The following is a 19594-nucleotide window of genomic DNA, read 5'->3' as shown; positions in this document are numbered from 1 at the left end:
TGAGAGAGGACATGCAGGTGGTTGGTGTGACAGAGCAAGATGCATAGGACAGGAAGAAATGGAAACAGATGATCCGCTGTGGCGACCCCTAATGGGAAGAGCCGAAAGAGAAGAAGACTGACTTTTTTAAGGCTTGCTGTTATTGGGGTGGGTTTGTAAGAAAGACTAGGAGGGTTGTGCTTCTTTGGGGTGATCTTGTTTAGGGTGATGCTGCTTTTATACTGCTTTTGGGTGCTTTCAGTATTTATTTTGTTAGTGTCAGTATCTGTCATCACACAAAACAGCAGGCAAATGTGATGTATTCTTTCCTGCACTGTTGTGCAATCACAACATTAGTAAATTTAATTAACAAGGGGTGGGGGAGCAGTTGTGGGGGCTTGTTTCCTCTGCAAAAACAATTTTTGGTTATTTTGATGCATGAGGAGTCCATTTTTTTTAGTGTAACAGCTCCCTTTCTTCCTGCCTTTTGTTTTACACAAACACACACACTCACAAACACATATGTGTATGTATACGTAGATAGATGGGTCTACCTGATAACACCGACACGCCAAAACACCAACAACGAAATAACCAACACCACAAAACCGGAAGTTCAAAATCATGAAACTTCACATGCCCGACAAACCACAATCCCGACAATCAACAAAACACAGACCTTACCCAAAAAAAAAAAACACACAACACAAGCACACCAAAAACCTTACACACCTACACTAAACCTTACATACACAACTGTCTATGCACTAACCTTAACCCAAACCCTAACCCTAAGGTCCGTCACTATCGCATACTTACCTTACCCGCACCCTAACCCTAACTCACTTAATCCGCCTCAACCCTAAAGTCCATCACTATCGCACACTTACCTTACCTGCACCCTAAACCTAACTCACTTAATCACCCCTATTCCCTAAAGTCCGTCACTTATGCACACTTACCTAACCTGCACCCTGACCCTAACTCACTTAATCCGCCCCTAGCCCTAAAGTCCATCACTATCGCATACTTACCTGACCCACACCCTAACGTCCCTCACTATCACACACTTACCTTACCCGCACCCTGACCCTAATGTCCGTCCTTATCGCACACTTACCTTAACATGTCGATGTTCTCAGCGTCAGGCTTTTCAACTGTTGGTCATCTCCGTTGTCGATCTTCCGGTGTCGGTTATCTCACTGTCGGTGTTTTCCACTTTCGGCATAATCAGGTAGACCCAACATATATAGATACATAGATAAGATAGATAATTTTTGACTGACTTTTCCAGATAGGAAGCAGAAACTTACTTATTTTGCAATCTGTACTCCTGATATTGATCTTTAGAGATCAGTCTGATTAGTCTGATATTTATCTTTAGTAATCACATTGCTTTAAGAAACAGACGTCACCTCTAAATAATATTTAAAAATAGAATATAATGGCAGTCCTCAAAACTTTCTGAATATTTTATCTTTTTTCCAAATATATAATTTTATTACTAAAGAATCATCCCTTTTCATGTTCATTCAGGTGGCTTGCTCAAAGGCTACAAAGACTGCAAAATGTAGTAATGCTTTTAATGATGGGTCAGATCAGTGAGGTATATAAAGTGGTACATTAGTCTTCTTGGAGGGATTAGACATGTTCTTGAGAATTTGATTGGCTGCAGAACATACCTTCCTGACTTTGGAAGTGACATAGTTATCAGAGTTTAAACTGCTGTTTACTGTCTCTTAGGTTCACATTCATTACTCTAATGACTGTTGGGGCCTTTATAAGCCTAGCCAAGTATCGCAAAGGTATCCCACAAGTTTATATGCTGGCCTTTGTAAGACCAGCCAAGCTTACCAGATGTGTCCTGCAAGATTATGTGCCTTAGAGGTTATTGTAAGGGGTATATATATAAGAGAGGGCAAAGGGCAACACAGTGGTGCAGCGGATAGTGTTGTTGCCTCACAGCAAGAGGTTTCCTGGCTTGATTCTTGGCTGGGGCACCTCTTGTGTGGACTTTGCATAACCTCCCTATGTACACAGAGCTTTCCTCTGGGTGCTCCGGTTTCCTCCCATATTCCAAAGACATGCAGTAGGTAGATTGAATACTATAAATTGGCCATAGGTGTGAGCATGCATGTGAGTGTGTGGTGTGGAAAACAACTGCAGCAGAGCTAGCTAACCAGCAGTGTAAACCTTGGTGCTAGATGACTTTCACTTTTGAAGTGACACCCCATCCCCATGTGCAAAAATTGGAAAAAGGGGCTGGGGTGGCTGGATGTAAATGACGGCAAGATTTATCAGCTGCCTCTGTCCATTAGAGACCTGTGTTAGACCAGGCGTATATTTCCAACTTTCTATCTGCTTGTCCTGGTTTCTCATGAATATAGTTAGGGAACAGCTCTTCTTCACATGGATGGGAAGCCTGTTCCAGAGAATGGGAATTCTCTGAGACACATACCTGTTCCTCCAACATGTTCTATTTATGTCATAAGCAAAGTTTAAATCCTAAATCAAGTAATTCTGATGCTAAGGATATGTAAAAGGACCATCCGAGTTGTATACAAGAATGCCTTGCATGCCAGGCATAAATTGCCTCTCGACAGTCTGGGGAAACAAGAGTATAGAGATAGGGCTTTCAAGCGATCTGCATAAGACGTGCTGCACATTCCTTTTGTTCGGAACCTCTGTGGACATTCTAGTAGTTGCATGTACTTGGTCAGGTATATACCAACGAGGGCACTGTATTCAGTGGTGGGCCTGATGAGGATGAATACAGTGGAACAATGACTTCCTTGAACCTAGATGTCATGCCCTTGCTTGCAAGTTGAGCAACAAAGAATCATTTCCTTACAACCTCAGATATGCTTTGGTCAAAAGCCAGGATACTATCCACATATGTACCCAAATCCTTGACTTCTGGTTGTATTCTTAGGGGTATGTTGACAGTGAGGTAATTGGTTTACTATTACTTACACGAATGGCATCCAGTTGAACTTCCGAAGGTCGAATCCACAGTTTCCAAAGGGCACTTAATCAAACCGAAATAGGTCGCGCAAGTATGATTGAGATGCATGGTGTACTCGACTATATGATTAGTGACGTACTGACAATGTGAAGGGAGGTCACATTTCAGTTAGGAACAGGAATCAGACCATTTCCTCACTGTAGTGCAATCTCTGTGTTGGTATATTTAATATGCAGGGGGTGTGGGGGGTGCAGGTGGGCATAGCCCCCCTGCAAAATAGTACAATTAACGTACCTTTGACTGTAGAGTTCAATGGTACGTTAATGTTCACAGCAAGAGGTAAGTGACATCACCTCCTGCTATGTCGAATACATCAAACCACGGATGTCGATGTATTAATTTTCACTTTGGTTTCTTATTCAAAATTTCGTATTCAGCATTTTGGGTTGGCATTTTACACAGTCGACTGAAGCCGATTCAAAATTTCATAGGTTCATAGGTTCATAGGTTCATAGGTTGGTACTAGGCTATCAGCCCTAGGGCCTATACAAGCCTAGCCATAACAATTCCCTGGCTATTTCTTCCCACATTATTTACTTTCCTGGACCCCTGTCTAGCAGGGCGACTGACGTGATCCCTGGGGTGAATTTCCTTTCTCCCATCCAATCGTCAAGGTTCCTCTTGAAGAGGTCCAAAGAGGCACTCTGCTTGACATGTATGGGCAATCTATTCCAGAGTCTGGGGAGTCTCTGGGTCAGGAACCTATCCCTCCAACATGTTTTGTTTATTGTGATGACAAGGTTTAGATCCCTGTAGCGTGTAGCTCTGAGGGATTGGGATTTCTTTAAGTGTAGCATGTCCAACAGCTCTGGGTTTGACATGGCCTTATATGTTAAGCAGAGATCGCCTCTGAGTAGATGATATGCGACAGAGTATAGCTGGAGTTTTTTAAGGCGATTAGCATAGGGCATCTGCTTTAGGTCTGTGATTCTTTTAGTGAGGTATTTCTGAGGCCTTCCCAGTTGTTGCAGATGTCTTGAGAGGTACATACCAAATGGGGCATTGTATTCTATAATGGGTCTAATGAGGGATGAGTACAGTGGGACAATGACCTCCTTTTTTCTGGATGAAAAGCCCTTCGTGATGAGGTGTGCCACATAGAAGGATTTCCTGACTGTTGTAGCGATGTGGTTATCGAAGGTGAAACCACTGTCCACCTGTGTCCCTAAGTCTCTTATCACACTTTCTGTGTTTAGTGTAATGCCACCTATATGGTAATTCATGGATACATGTTTTTTCCCAAAGGAGATAACAATACATTTCTTGGCATTGAGCTTGAGCCCATGGCTCTGGCACCAAGCATCTGTTTCTGTAAGGCCCTTTTGTAGAGTATCCACATCATTTGGGGATTCAATAATGGCTCCCAGTTTGCAGTCATCTGCAAACTTTGTTAGCCAGAGTCCCTTAGTGTTGACCTGTACTTCAGAGAAGTAGATGCCAAACAAGAGTGGCCCCAGGACTGAACCCTGAGGTACTCCACTTGTCACTTGTCTGGAGCTGGGTTTTGAGTTGGCTACTTTTACAGTGTGGGTTCTATCAGTAAGCCATTTAGCAACCCATTGGGTGACATAGGGATTAATGCCCAACTTAGTAAGTTTATCTATGATTCCAGAGTGGGGATGGTGTCAAAGGCCTTGGCAAGGTCTAGATAGGCTGTGTGGACCACCTTACCCTTGTCCATGGCTCTGGAGACTGATTCAAAGAAGTCAATCAGGTTCAGGAGACAAGATTGGCCCTTCACAAACCCAAACTGGGTGGGGTCCAGTGTTTGAAGGTTGCCAATGTCTTTGTTTATAAGTTCCATGATAATACGCTCCATGGCCTTGCAGATAAGGCTTGTCAGACTGATGGGACGGTAGTTTCCGGGATCCAAGGTGAATCCCCCCTTGTGGATTGGGATAACTGTAGCTCTGCACCACTCAGTGGGCACGAAACTTGAGGTGAGGCTATGATTAAACATGACACTTAGGTGAGGTGCCAGTTCATATTGTAGTTCATGTAGTACACAGCCCGGGATGTTATCTGGTCCCATGGATGCTGTATTCTTGGCTTTAGAGAGTGCGTTTTGTACCTGTGTGGTCGTTATTACTGGAATTTGGCAATCTTCCGGTATTGAGATGGGCCATTTAGGGGGTGAAAGTGGGGTGAAGTTGGCACTGAATCGATCTGCCAGGATATTGGCAATATCCTTCAGATCAGTATATTTAATGCCATTCTGTTTTAGCTCAGAGCAGATCTGAGCATTGCCATTTAGATTCTTGACATAATTATAGAATGCTTTGTGGTTGTCTTTGGAATCTTTGGCAATTTTATTTTCGTAACTAGCTTTGGAGGATTTTATGAGGCATCTCAGTTTCTTACTGAGGCTAGTAAGGGAGTTTTTTTGCATCCTGGGATTTTCCTCTTTTCTGCAAAAGTTTCTTCCTTTTGTTGTAAAGTTTGTTTATGGCAGGGGACCACCAGATTGGCTTCCTTTTTTTGGATGAGAGCATTTTGGTTCTATTTGGGATGGCACTCATGCATGAGTGGATGTGTTCGTACAATGCCATAGTGTAGGATTCAGCAGTTGAACTTTCAGTTCCCGTCTGCATGGGTGTCATGAAGTTTGTCACTTCTGACTTGAGTAGCATGAAGTTGGCTTTAGAAGTTTTTATGGTGGTTACTTTACTGGGGGGTGGGGTTGGGATGTGGATGTTAAGGGTGATTAGCTTATGGTCAGACCTGACTAACGAGGGGGTGACCATAGGTATGGAGCATTGATTTCCCATGTTGGTAATGACCAGGTCTAGGATATTGGAGCCCTGGTGGGACTATGGATTAGTTGATCCAGGCGTTGGAATTTATGGATTCCAAGAACCGTTGCAAAGGTGTTGGGACATGAGTAGTTTTCCCAGTTAATGGCAGGGTAGTTAAAATCACCCAGTATTAGGGTGTTTGGTTCTATCTTAATATTTTCCAGTATGTTTAGAAAGGTGTAGTGAGAATCTTGGGGTATGGTGGGGGATCTGTAGCAAGCTACAATTTGGATTGCAGTCTTACCTAGTGTTAGTTGCACTTGGAGAATTTCAGACACATTGTGTTGGCCAACTAGCCTGGTGGTGTGAATATCCTTGGTAAATATTGACACTCCTCCACCTTTAGTGTTTCGGTCCTGGTTTGGTGGCCGAAAAGTGTGGTAAGAGTTGTAGCCTGGTATTGCAGGGGTGCTCTCTGGAGCCTTGAACCAGGTCTCAGTTACTGCACAGATATCGATGTTCAATAGTGTGTGTGTGTGTGTGTGTGTGTGTGTGTGTCTTTCGGCTTATCCCAGTTAGGGGTCGCCACAGCAGAACTCCGGTCCACTAATGTTTGGTAGTGGATTTTTACGTGCCAAGTTACCAGCTCTGATGCACAACCTTCAACGAAGGCACACCCATTCACGCATGCCTCCACACTGAAGATGCTCTAGCTGAGAATCGAACGTGACAACGTCTTGCTGTGAGGTGACAATGCTACCGCAGTACCACTACCGTGATTCAAAATTTCAATAGTAAACCAGGTAATTCCCTAAGATGGTTCACTTCCCAAAGGTACTATTTTGCATTTCTTGGCATTAAGTTTTAAGCTGTGGCTTTAGCATCGATCATTTATTTGTGTTACTTCTTCCTGTCTGATGTTAGTGTCTTGTGGGGATTCTATGACATCTCAAAATATGCACTCTGCAACTGTGTCAGCCAGGGCCATTGATATTGGCTTTGATTTCAAAGAAGTATTTAATAAAAAGGCATCTTTAACTACTTATGTTTAGATTTATAGATGCATAGACTCCAAAGACAAGTCTCATAACAATTCACACCTTGAAAGTAACCCCCAAGGCTGCACTTCCTTTGTATATAAGCTTGGTGTGTGTGTGAACAGGGGGGCTTGCCCCCTGCAAAAAAATAAAAAAAAAATGTTTTAATGCTTTCAGTTAGACAGTCATGACTGCTGAAGTAGTTTTCAGATGAGCATCTTTCAGACTGGAATCCTGAGATACTGTAGAATGTTTTAGCAAGATCAAGATAAGCAGTATGCACTGATAACCCCTCAAGTATCACTGTTACCTTCTGAATGGGTTTGACAAGAATCAAAATGCAATATCTCCAGTTAACACACCTATACTGCTCCACACCTAACAACTGTAGGGCCCATGTCTCATTATTGATAATCTCCAGGAGAGAAAAAAACCTATCAGGATGATGGGCCTACCGTTGTTAGGGTTTGATGAGACTACCCCCCAGTGGACTGACAGCACCCAAGCCTGCTGCTATAGGTCAAGGATATGTCCACATCTATACTACTGATCTAATCAGCGTATCCTATAATTAAAAAGATCATCTCTACTTGACTCCAAGTAGACTATTCTCTATCTGTTAAACGTAGCACTTGCTCCTACAGTACTTATTACCTTGATACGGCACTCTTGTCATAGATAGTACCCCAAAAAGGCAACCCCCCATTTCTCGGTCACCCACGTCCCCCGGAATCTTTTTTAAAGTTTTTGTTGTCTATTCCTTCTAGCATGTCGAGGGATCAGTTGCTAGTGTCCTCTCCTGCTCAGCTGGTGAACCTGGGAATATTGAGGCAATGTTACAATTGCCTCATGTACACAGACAACCCTCTCCTCCTCCCACAAAACACAAATACATGCGAGATGCAACTACACGGCCAAACTGGAGGCTGAGCTCTCTCAACATAGGACTGGCAAGACCAGTCAGGAGGAGAAGGTTACCACACACACTATAGACCCAGTCTCACATATTACCATTACAACCTCAAATCATACACATAAACACACAAAGACATACTCGGAGGCTCTGATCAAAAATCTACCAAAACAGCAGAGGCCACCAAAGCAGACACCCAAACAACCACCACCTCAGAACACAACACCTGCAACACATAGACCTCACAGTCAGAGTGTCAAACAGTCACAGCCCTTAAGGCCAAACACAATGCCAGACACACTAGTCATTGGTGACTCCATAGTCAGACACACTGGCGTCCGCTCACCAGACTGAGTAAGGAGAAGGTCACAGTAAGCTGCCTGTCGGGCGCTAGAATCCGCCACATAACGCAAGCACTCAGGTCTCTCAACAGCAGGTACAAATATGATTCAGTCATTGTCCACGCTGGTGTAAACGACCTGAGGCGTACCTCCTTGGACTACATGAAAAGAGACATTGAGGAGCTCTCTGATTATGTAGCCCAGACAGGTATGACCCTGACCTTGAGCAGTATCCTACCTTCACCAAGAATGATGCCACAATACAGAGATAAGATGATCAGCTTTAACAATTGGCTTAAACACTGGTGTCATTCAAAGGGGATCCAGTGTCTGTCTGCCTGGGATGACATGCTGGACAAGCCACGCTGCTTCAGGGCGGCTTGCACCTGTCACCCTGGGATTCGGATATTGGCAAAGGCTCTTGCCACCCCATAGTGCCTTTTTAGGCAAGGCTCAAATTCTAAACCTACCACCCTAGAACACAAAAAGGAAAAAACTAAGGGTAATGCTGCTCAATGCCAGAAGTCTAAATCTCAAAATGCACTCGAGGCCCTTCTCAGTATGGAGAACATCGATGTCTGTGCTGTGACAGAAACCTGGTTCAAGGCTCCTGAGAGCACCCCGGCTATCAGGTTTTACCTCATATCATGCGTTCCGGCCCCAAAATCTGGACAATACCAAGAAAGGAGGGGGGTATCCATATTCATCAAGGACACCCACACCTCAAGACTGGTGGCAACGCACGATGCATCGGAGACCATCCAGGTGCAATTAACCATAGGCAAGACTGCTCTGCAAATTGTAGCATGTTACAGGCCACCCTCACAAACTCAGGAACCTCACATGGCCTTCCTGAAAACACTAGAGGGATAAATGTATCACCAAACACCATCATACTAGGTGACTTCAATTACCCTAATATAGACTGGGAACACTACTCAAGCCCAAACACCCTAGCCCAAAAGTTCCTGGAATTCATAAACTCAAATGCCATGGAACAACTAGTCACCATCCCCACAAGAGGAGATAACATACTTGATCTCATCATCACGAACATGGGAGCACAATGTTCAACACCGGAGGTGTACCCCTCACTGGTGAGATCAGACCACAAACTAATCTCGCTGGAGGTCCTCATCCCACCCCACCTGAAATAAAAAGACCACAGTAAAGAACTTCTCAAAAGCCGACTTCACACTTCTAAAGACTAGTGTGGTCTCCTTTAAGGCCCCGAGCAGTAGGAAAACAGTACTCAAGCCGCTGAATCACTTACAAATGCCTTCTACCAGCACCTGCAGGACTGCATGGATAAGGCAATCCCAAGCAAAACAAAGACTCTTTGTACCAAAGGCAAGCATCCAGTCTGGTGGACCCCAGCCATAAACAAACTCTACAACAAAAGGAGGAAGCTACTACAAGATAGAGCAAAATCCTTAAAAGGTAAGACACCCTTGATCACTATAAGTAAAAACTAAGAGCTCTCATAAAATCATCCAAAGCAAATTTCGAGAGAAAAATAGCTAAAGACTCAAAAGACAATCATAAGGCCTTCTTTAGCTATGTTAGAAACCTGGGAGGAAACTCCCAGATATGCTCAGAGCTAGTTGAAAATGATGTGAAGATTACTGATCCTACAGACATTGCCAACATACTGGCTGACAGGTTCAGTGCAAACTTCTCCCCCCGCTCGGCCCCAAAAGGAGAGATATCTATACCAAACGATTGCAGCCCACCAAACATCTCCAGCGCCCAAGTGAGAACTGCTCTCTCCAAAGCAAAAACACAGCATCCATGGGACCTGATGGTGTCCCCGGCTGTGTGCTCCATGAACTCAATGAGGAATTAAACCCACAGCTAGGACAGCTGTTTAATCAAAGTCTTACCTCTGGATACGCCCAGGAGTGGCGCACTGCAACTGTGGTACCACTTCGTGCCTCCACCGACCCTGGAAATTACCGGCCCATTAGCTTGACAAGCCTTATCTGCAAAGCCATGGAGAGGATCATAATGGACCTCATAAATAAAGACATAGGGAATTTGCAGACTTTGGATCCAACCCAGTTTGGCTTTGTCAAAGGCAGATCATGCCTTTTAAACTTGGTTGACTTTTTGAAACAGTCACCAAAGCCATTGATGAGGAAAGGCAGTCCATACAGCCTACCTCGATCTGGCTAAGGCCTTCGATACAATACCCCATTCGGGTATCATTGAAAAACTCATCAGCTTAAATGTCAACCCATACATCACAAGATGGGTTGCAAACTGGCTGAGTGACAGAACCCACAGGGTCAGAGCTGCTGGCGCCATGTCAGACTCAAAGCCTGTCACAAGTGGTGTCCCACAGGGCTCAGTCCTGGGCCCACTCTTGTTTGGCATCTACTTTTCCAGTACAAGCAAACACAGGAGGGTTATGGCTGACAAAGTTTGCAGATGACTGCAAACTGGGCCATAGTAGAAAACACATCTGACACAGATATCCTTCAGAAGGGTCTCACAGAAGCGGATAACTGGTGCCAGAGCCACGGCCTAAAGTTAAATGCCAAAAATGCATAGTCATACCCTTCGGGAAAAACAAGGTTACCCCTAGCTACCAAATAGGTGGCAATCCACTGAGCACAGAAGAAGTTATCAGGGACCTGGGGACCCAGGTTGATAGTAGTCTGTCATTCGACACCCATGTAGCTAAAGTAGTTAGGAAGACCTTCTACATTGCCCACCTTATCATGAAGGGATTCTCATCTAGATCAAGGGAGGTCATAGTCTCCCTTTACTCATCACTCATCAGACCAATGATTGAGTACAATGCCCCATTCGAATGTATCTGACCCGACACTTGCAGCAGCTGGAGGCCACAAAGTTCCTCACCAAAAGGATAAAGGGGCCCAAAAAATTTTCCTATGCTGCCCCACCGAAAGAACCCCCGCCCTCTTCAGTCGCCTCAGAGGTGACCTTTGCCTAACATACAAGGCCATGTCAAACCCAGATTTGATGAATATGCTTCACCTCAAAAATCTAGATCCATCAGAGCCACAAGGGGAGACTTAAACCTTGACACGGCTATTAATAGGGCGTGCTGGAGGATAGATTCATCACCCAAAGACTCCCTATGCTGTGGAACAAAATCCCGGTACATGTGAGGCAGAGCACCTCGCTGGCCTTGTTCAAGAGAAATCTTGACCAATGGATGGGAGATCGCAGATATACCCCAGGGATTACCTCAGTGTCACTGCTCGACAGAGGCACAGAAAAATAATGGGTATAGTTCCCCATACTAAAGGGGTGGCCTAAGCCACAAAACGATGGGCTAGGCTTGTAAATGCCCTCGGGCAGATAGCCTAGTATGAACCTATGAACCTATGAACCTATGAACATCACAGCATGATTGCTGGGGCAGGTGGGTAACTGGCACCACAGGTAAGTTACTCATTGAAAAAAAGTGCAAAAACAACATTCATTTATGAAGCAGTAGTTGCTGATATTGCAACTGTTTAAAATAATGTGTGTGTGTGTGTGTGTGTGTGTGTGTGTGTGTGTGTGTGTGTGTGTGTGTGTGTGTGTGTGTGTGTGTGTGTGTGTGTGTGTGTCTAAGGAGTATAATCTCTTTACTACAGTTACAGAATGACATTTTTATTTTGGTCATCAACTTCAGAGGACATATTTTGTCTTTCAGCTCTTTGGACTGAATGGGTCGAACCACCCTAGGGATTGCCTAGGGAGCCAAGTTACCTAGCTATGGCTCTTAGGCATTCACATTCTTTTTTATATACATTTTTTTTTTTTTGTGGAGACTAGCAAAGTCTCCATACAAACAGTTAAAAACTCCACTAAAAACCGACAATAAAGATGGCATCTGTCCATGCAGTTGCCATTGTTTTTGCAGGGTTTTGTGTTATTTTCAGTTATTAGCAGCGGTGGTACAGCGGTAGCATTGTTGCCTCACAGCAAGAGGTTCTCCTGTTTGATTCTTGGCTGGAGTGCCTTCTGTGTAGAGTCTGCATGTCCTCCCTGCAGTCGAGTGGCGGCCTCTGAAAGATATGCGTGAATGGGCGTGCCTTCACTGAAGGATGGGTTTTAGGCTGGCAACTTGGCACCATAAAAATCTACTGCCAATCATTAGCGGACCGGAGTTCTACTGTGACGACCCATAACCAGGAAAAGCCGAAAAGACAAACAAGTGTTATTTTCAGTTATTGGCTTTTTGTTTTTTTTGCATATGTTTCAAAGAAGTTAGTCATTTCTTATGGACAGTCTCCACATCACCAGTCTAGGAGGTTTTGCCCTCTGCAATCCCAGGCAAAATAATCCCCCCAGTGGTCCCTCATGCATTGCTGAACTGATGAATCTCACTATTTGAGGATGAGAGTATTACTATACTTCTGCCCTTGACACAATGCCCCCCCAAATAAAAAGTTTAAAATGATTTTGTTATACTCTTTTTCAAAAAACAAACAAACAAAATAACTTAAAGAAACAAACAGGCAAAGGGCATTCACCGGACTAGAACTAATTCAATTTATTGTAAGCGCTTTCGAATGTAAAAATTCACAAACTTCCTCAGACAAATGCAGTTGTTAACTGACTTAGTTTAAATAATCCTCCACATCAATGACATCATATCCTGTAAAACATTTAAAAAGATATTGTCCATTAAATCACAGTGTAATCACAAGAACATATTTCATTCTACATAAAGTTCATTTCAGTTATAACAAAACTTAATTACATTAACATAAAAAAGCACATACATATATACAAGTATATTAAAACATATAACAATATTAAAACTAGTACACAACTGGTCATTTAATGTCTATTTAAGGCCTTAAGCTTCAAAATACATTTAATGGAACTGTATTCATTTAAACCGGGATCTGTGGAGTTAGAACTTAGAGAATTATGGTAGCAAGTATTAACTAACACTTACACCTATCCCGGTTTAAATGAATACAGTTCCATTAAATTTTGAACAAGCTTAAATAGACGTTAAATGACCAGTTGTGTACTAGTTTTAATATTGTTACATGTTTTAATATACTTGTATATATGTATATGCTTTTTATGTTAATTAATGTAATTAATTAAGTTTTGTTATAACTGAAATGAACTTTATGTAAAATTAAATATGTTCTTGTAATTACATTGTGATTTAATGGATAATATATTTTTAAATGTTTTACAGGATATGATGTCACTGATGTGGAGGGTTACTTAAACTAAGTCAGTTAACAACTGTGTTCGTCTGAGGAAGTTTGTGAATTTTGTTATACTTGTTGACTTGGGAAACACTAACAAATTTTGAAAAATAAAATATTCATGACAAAAAAAAATGGTAAAATGACTAAGAGATTCAAATGGGTGAGAATAGTTGTGCAGTGGCTAGTGCTGCTGTTTCAGAAAAATTGGACTACCTGCTGAGTTCTCAGAGTGGGTGCCTTCTTGGCAGAGTTTGTACACCCTCCAAAAGGTCTCATGCAGTTGAACCAGTGTCTATCCAAATTTTCATTAGGATGTGTCATGTGAATGTTACTGAGCATGTGCAGTATGCAATAAGCTGATGTTCTGTTCAGGATTAGTTCCTCTGCCTTGCACTAAATGAGTCAGTGGTGGATTTACCGGGTTGGTTTGAGCTGGGGAGGTTTAAGTTCTCCCATTAGCACCAATCTCTCAACTGTACTACTTTTGGCAGTGCATTCTATTGTTAATCTTCCTCAGTGTGATAAACTACTATTTTTTTGTTTAGTTTGGCAGAATAGTCCCTGAGACATGAATGGAGAGTAAAGATCAGTTCCTCATCAGTTGTTCTTGACAGTCCAATTACATTCATTAACGAGGCTGAAAAATCTGGGCCATGAGTTATGGATGGCATGCTGAAATACATAATAATAATACAACTTAGACTGCTCTTGTGGTTGCCTCCCTGATATCGAAGGATTTGCTGAATGTGAGGGGAGGTGTCAAACACAAGTCTAAAAGGTGACAGTGAGGCCGGTTGGGTAAGAGACTTCAGGCATGTGTGCAACTTTGGGAAGTGTCAGCTTGTCAACTGGGTTTGCTAAAATATTTCTCTGTGGCAGGTCTAGCCACCGGATGGTATGAACATTGGCTCTAGGTGATGGTCAGTGTTGATATGACACTTGACCCCATGCACAAAATGGAAAAAAGGAGCTGATGAAGATGCTGATAACACTGAACTGTCCTTGACTTCACAGCATGCCCCTGATTTTTATCTTAATCTATTTTTGGCCTGTTTCTCATAAAAGCTTTGGTTTTGCTGACAGATCATTGAATGTTAGTAGGCATTTTCTGAATGATATGAAGTCTGAAACTCAAATGTCTGTCATTATTAAGTGACTTCAGTACTGCATTTCAGTCACTAAATAATGACAGACAACCATGTTTCCAACTTTATGTTGTTTTGTAAATGAAAACTAATGCAAATCCTGTTACAGTAGAAACTTTCTAGGTATATAAAAGTAATATTTAAATTGCCCTTGTTTTGGAGTCTTTGTCCAATGCTATTTTCTGTCTTTGTCCCTGATACTTGAGCTACGGGGTTGAGAAGGTATAGCGGAATTACAGTAGGTAGCACTGTATAGTTCTGAAAGCAGTGATCTGAAGTAGATTTTTGGGCAATAGTTTATGCTTTTATTCTTTCATTTGACTACAAGTATACATCTAAACATATAGGTAGTCATACAAGTGGCTGTAATTAATGGTTTTGTGTGTGTGTGTGTGTGTGTGTGTGTGTGTGTGTGTGTGTGTGTGTGTGTGTGTGTGTGTGTGTGTGCATGTGTGTGTGTGTGTGTGTGTGTGTGTGTGTGTGTGTGTGTGTGTGTTAGTGTGTGTGTGCCTGTGTTAGTGTGTTAGTGTGTGTGTGCGTGTGTGTGTGTTAGTGTGTGCTTGTGTGTGTTAGTGTGGGTGTGTGTGTTAGTGTGTTAGCGTGTGTGTGTGTGTGTGTGTGTGTGTGTGTGTGTGTGTGTGTGTGTGTGTGTGTGTGTGTGTGTGTGTGTGTGTGAGTAGCTCTCAACTATCCCTGGTTTGGTTTCATACTTTTTGGTCTGTTCTTCATAGCATCTGTGGTTTTCTGGCAAATTGTAAATTGCTGCCATGGAGGAATCACAGACATATGAGGTTTCACAATTCATACCCCTCTGAAAATGCTTGCTAATGCAAAAGCTGTTATTCTAGCAACTCTCTAAACAACATTTAAACTCTGTCCCTGATTTGGAGTCTTTGTCCCTGATTCTTGAGCTAAGATGTCGAGAGGGTATAGGAGATAGCAATGGGTTGCACTGCATGGTTCTGATACAAGTGAGCTGCAATATATTTCTGGGTCATTATTAATGTTTAATTCATTTGATCGCAAATGGACATCTGAGGTGTACATAGGCATACAACTGGCTGTAACTGATGGTCACATGTGTGTCCATGTGTGTGTGTGTAAAAATCATACCACCCACTTGATCTCTGATCACACAAAACATTGGCAGGAGCATACATAACTTTTCTGGAGAGCAGAACATTTTTTTACAAGTAATTATCTTTCAAAAATAAGGTAGAAAATGCATCAAAGAGCATTTATAACTTCATAATTTCTGGGAGCCTGGCAACCAATCACCACAAGCTGTATAATGGGATTTTGACAAAGGCTTAGTATAGGGGTCCCATCTTCAAACCTCTGTCCTATCTGTCTCCTATTCTAAAAACAACCCTGCTCACAGGTCTGTACATGAGTTTGAATAGCTAATGTGAAGGGTGGAGACAGTATGGTCATTACTTCTTTAACTTTCTTCACAATCAAAGCTCAAAAGGTGGGCACAGAGGTGTCCACAGAAGGTTACTATAGTATGTCTGGAGAGAGTGCACTGTATAGGAACAACATTATAGGGATAAGAAGGTATGCTGCTTACATATGTCTGATACCATCATGTTGAAATATGTTACTGTGGCATTTTGTTTATTCACTTTTATCCCAGTGTGACATCAGTGGGGTACATAGAAGATGGCTGACTTGGGAGCAGGAATAAAAAGGCATATTTTGCACATTTATAACAGCAACAATTTGAAATATATGATTGTGGCCATTTGCTCTGTCACTTTAATCACAATCTAAAACCAGAAGGGTGACAAAAGGTGATTATTTTTAGGAGGAGGGAAGAAGACACTATTTCCTGGTATGCTTTAAGTATCTTTGTAAACAGTTGTTTTCTCAGTTTATTGAGAAATAACACGTATTGTCAACTTTTTTTAAACACCTTTATTAAATTATCACTTAAGACATAATGACACATATATTAATAAACCTTGTACACACCTTATTACTTCCTTGAAAGAAATTAAAACTGAATTTCTTTTCTTTGCCAGGATTTTTGTTTAGGCTATAATTGTGTCAAAAGTTAGGGAAAAATCTCTAGAATGCAACTCAGAGTATCTAGAACCCCATGACTTTTGGGAGTCTGGTGGTCCTGCTTGATTTAGGTCTTTCAGTGTAGTCTTGTTCAGTCTTATACTCAGCTTATAAACAGGTGTGGAAACACAATAAAGAAATCGTTCAGATGGTATGCAGAGGCTTGGGGGGGTTGTAAGCAAGATAAGCAAAAGATAACTGGGCCCCCCCACCTAAGCACCATGTTCAATCACAGCCTCATGTTAGGCTTTGTGCCCACTGAATGGCACACAGCAACAGTTATCCCACTCCAAAATGGGGAACCACCACTGATCCCAGGAACTATTGCCCCATTAGCCTGATGAGCCTGGTCTGTAAGGCCATGGAACGTATCTTCATGGAACTCATAAACAAAGACATTGGTAACCTCCAAACTCTGGATCCCACCCAGTTCGTGTTTGTGAAAGGCAGATCATGCCTCCTGAACCTGCTTGACTTCTTTGAGGCAGTCACCAAAGCTGTAGACGAGGGTAAGGTGGTTCACACAGCCTATCTTGATCTCACAAAGGTTTTCGATACCATCCCCCATTCTGGAATTATAGCTAAACTCACTAAACTAGGCATAAATCCCTACATCAAAAGATGGGCTGCCAAATGGCTCACTGACAGAGCCCACACTTTAAAAGTTGCACACTCCAAATCTGACTTCAAACCAGTGACAAGTGGAGTACCACAGGGTTCAGTCCTGGGACCTCTCCTGTTTGGTATCTACTTCTCTGAAGTACAAGCTAAGACAAAAAGCCTGTGGCTAACAAAGTTCACAGATGACTCCAAACTAGGAGCCATAGTTGAGTCCCCAAATGATGTGGACATCCTACAGACTGGCCTCACTAAGACAGATGCCTGGTAGCAGAGCCATGTCCTCAAGCTCAATGCCAAAAAGTGCACTGTCATCCCCTTTGGTAAAAACTCTGTACTCATGAACTACCACATAGGTGGCAGTCTACTTAATGCCAAATGTGTGATAAGAGACCTTGAAACCCAGGTGCACAGTAGTCTCTCCTTTGATAATCACATTGCCACAGTAGTCAGGAAATCCTTCTACGTAGCACACCTAATCACAAAAGGGTTCTCATCCAGGAAAAAAGAGGTTATTGTTCCCCTCTACTCGACACTCATTAGACCCATTATAGAGTACATCTCCCCTTTTGGAATATACCTCACAAGACATCTGCATCAGCTGGAAAGACCACAGAAGTACCTCACAAAGAGGATTACTGGCCTCAAACAGATGGCCTACACTGACCGTCTCAAAACACTCCAGCTTTACTCTGTAGCATATCACCTACTCTGAGGTGATCTCTGCCTAACATATAAAGCTATGTCAAACCCAGAGCTGTTGGACATGCTACACCTACAGAAATCCCAATCCCTCTGAGCTACATGCTCTAGGGACCTAAACCTTGTCACCATAATAAACAGGACATGCTGGAGGGATAGATTCCTGTCCCAGAGACTTCCCATACTCTGAAACAAGCTACCTATCAATGTCAAGCGAAGTTCCTCATTAGCACTCTTCAAGAAAAATCCTGATGAGTGGATGGGAAATAGGAAATACACCCCGGGGATCATTTCTGTGGCTCTGCTCGACAGGGGCACAGGAAAATAATTTTCTCGGGGGAACCATGTTGGCTAGGCTTACTTAGGCCCTTGGGTCGATAGCCTAGTACCTACCTATGAACCTATAAGCAAGAATTATCACCTTGGGATAAATGTAATACTGAGTGTTATGGAATCTCACTACAGTTTTTAACATCTGCATGAAATGTAATTGCATTACTCAATTCGGTGTCCACAGTTCCACATATTAACGTTTAAATATGCAGAACATTGAAAGAAAACGATGAGTGAGTGTACAAAGCCAGAGACTATGTTGTATTCGATGACTATTGACATTCGTGTCTGTTTAGCAGTATCTCAGCATCTACATCTGTCCTAGATTCGCAATGGTGTGCTCACACAGGTTTCAGCTCCACTTCAACTCTGAATTTGATTACGCAGGTTATCACAGAAACAATGAATGTGGGTGGGTTTGGCATAGTGGTTAAGGTCTTTAACTCATAGATACAAGTTACAGGGTTTGATTCTGACTTCTGGTCATTGGCTAGCCTTAAAACAGCCACTCAGGGCAGTTAGCCCAGTATTCACCCATGAATGAGAATAACAGAAACCGGTATGGATTGACACCATATTTTAACAAGATGTCTGCCAACCAAGAGTAAGGGGGGGGGGGGCACACAAGCTACTAGGAAACACAACATGGTAACTTATTCATGAAAATGTGTAGAAAGCCCAGAAGTTATGCTGCTGTAAGAGTCATCCTCTATCTAATATCTGCTGTTATGGTAATTGGGGCATGTGGGTATATTTTTTCTAGACACAAAACAGGCACTGATGTTATGGAAGCAAACACTTCACTGGTGCAAGGTTTCTTTCCATGGCAGACAGCTGGTAGTGATCTCTGCCCATTATTGTCCCACACCATTGCTATACACATTAAGCCTTTAATAGCTAGCACTGTATTATTGTTCCTAATAACTTTACAGCTATTTCAAAGAACTGTTAAGGAGCATTGCCTAGTTACTTCACTCCATGGCTTGCTGCCAGAGAAGATTACTGTTCCTTACAACTGCAAAGCATATTCTTAACTGCCAGAGAAGATTACTGGTCCTTACAACTGCAAAGCATATTCTTAACTGCCAGAGAGGATTACTGTTCCTTACAACTGCAGAGAGTATTCTTACCTGCCAGAGAGTACTACTGTCCCTTACAGCTGCAGCGAGTATTCTTACCTGACAGAGAGTATTATTGCCCCTTACAACTGCAGCGAGTATTCATACCTGACAGAGGGGATTACTGCCCCTTACAGTTGCAGCGAGTATTCTTACCTGACAGAGGGGATTACTGCCCCTTACAGTTGCAGCGAGTATTCTTACCTGACAGAGAGTATTATTGCCCCTTACAGCTGCAGCGAGTATTCGTACATGACAGAGGGGATTACTGCCCCTTACAGTTGCAGCGAGTATTTTTACCTGACAGAGGGGATTACTGCCCCTTACAGTTGCAGCGAGTATTCTTACCTGACAGAGGGGATTACTGCCCCTTACAGTTGCAGCGA

The 19594-nt window shown here is 42.6% G+C and overlaps 1 protein-coding gene across 2 annotated transcripts in view; it reads right to left on the bottom strand.

The window, feature by feature from the left end:
* The window catches only part of ITGA3 (integrin subunit alpha 3), a 1049629-nt gene that overhangs the window by 32781 nt on the left and 997254 nt on the right, over positions 1-19594 (bottom strand). The window lies entirely within an intron of this gene.

The sequence above is a fragment of the Protopterus annectens genome, chromosome 13.part0 (genome assembly GCF_019279795.1).
Source record: "Protopterus annectens isolate FY-2018-M chromosome 13.part0, PAN1.0, whole genome shotgun sequence".
NCBI lineage: Eukaryota > Metazoa > Chordata > Ceratodontiformes > Protopteridae > Protopterus > Protopterus annectens.
Note: the sequence above shows the minus strand (reverse complement) of the source record. Positions and strands in the feature narration are given on the sequence as shown.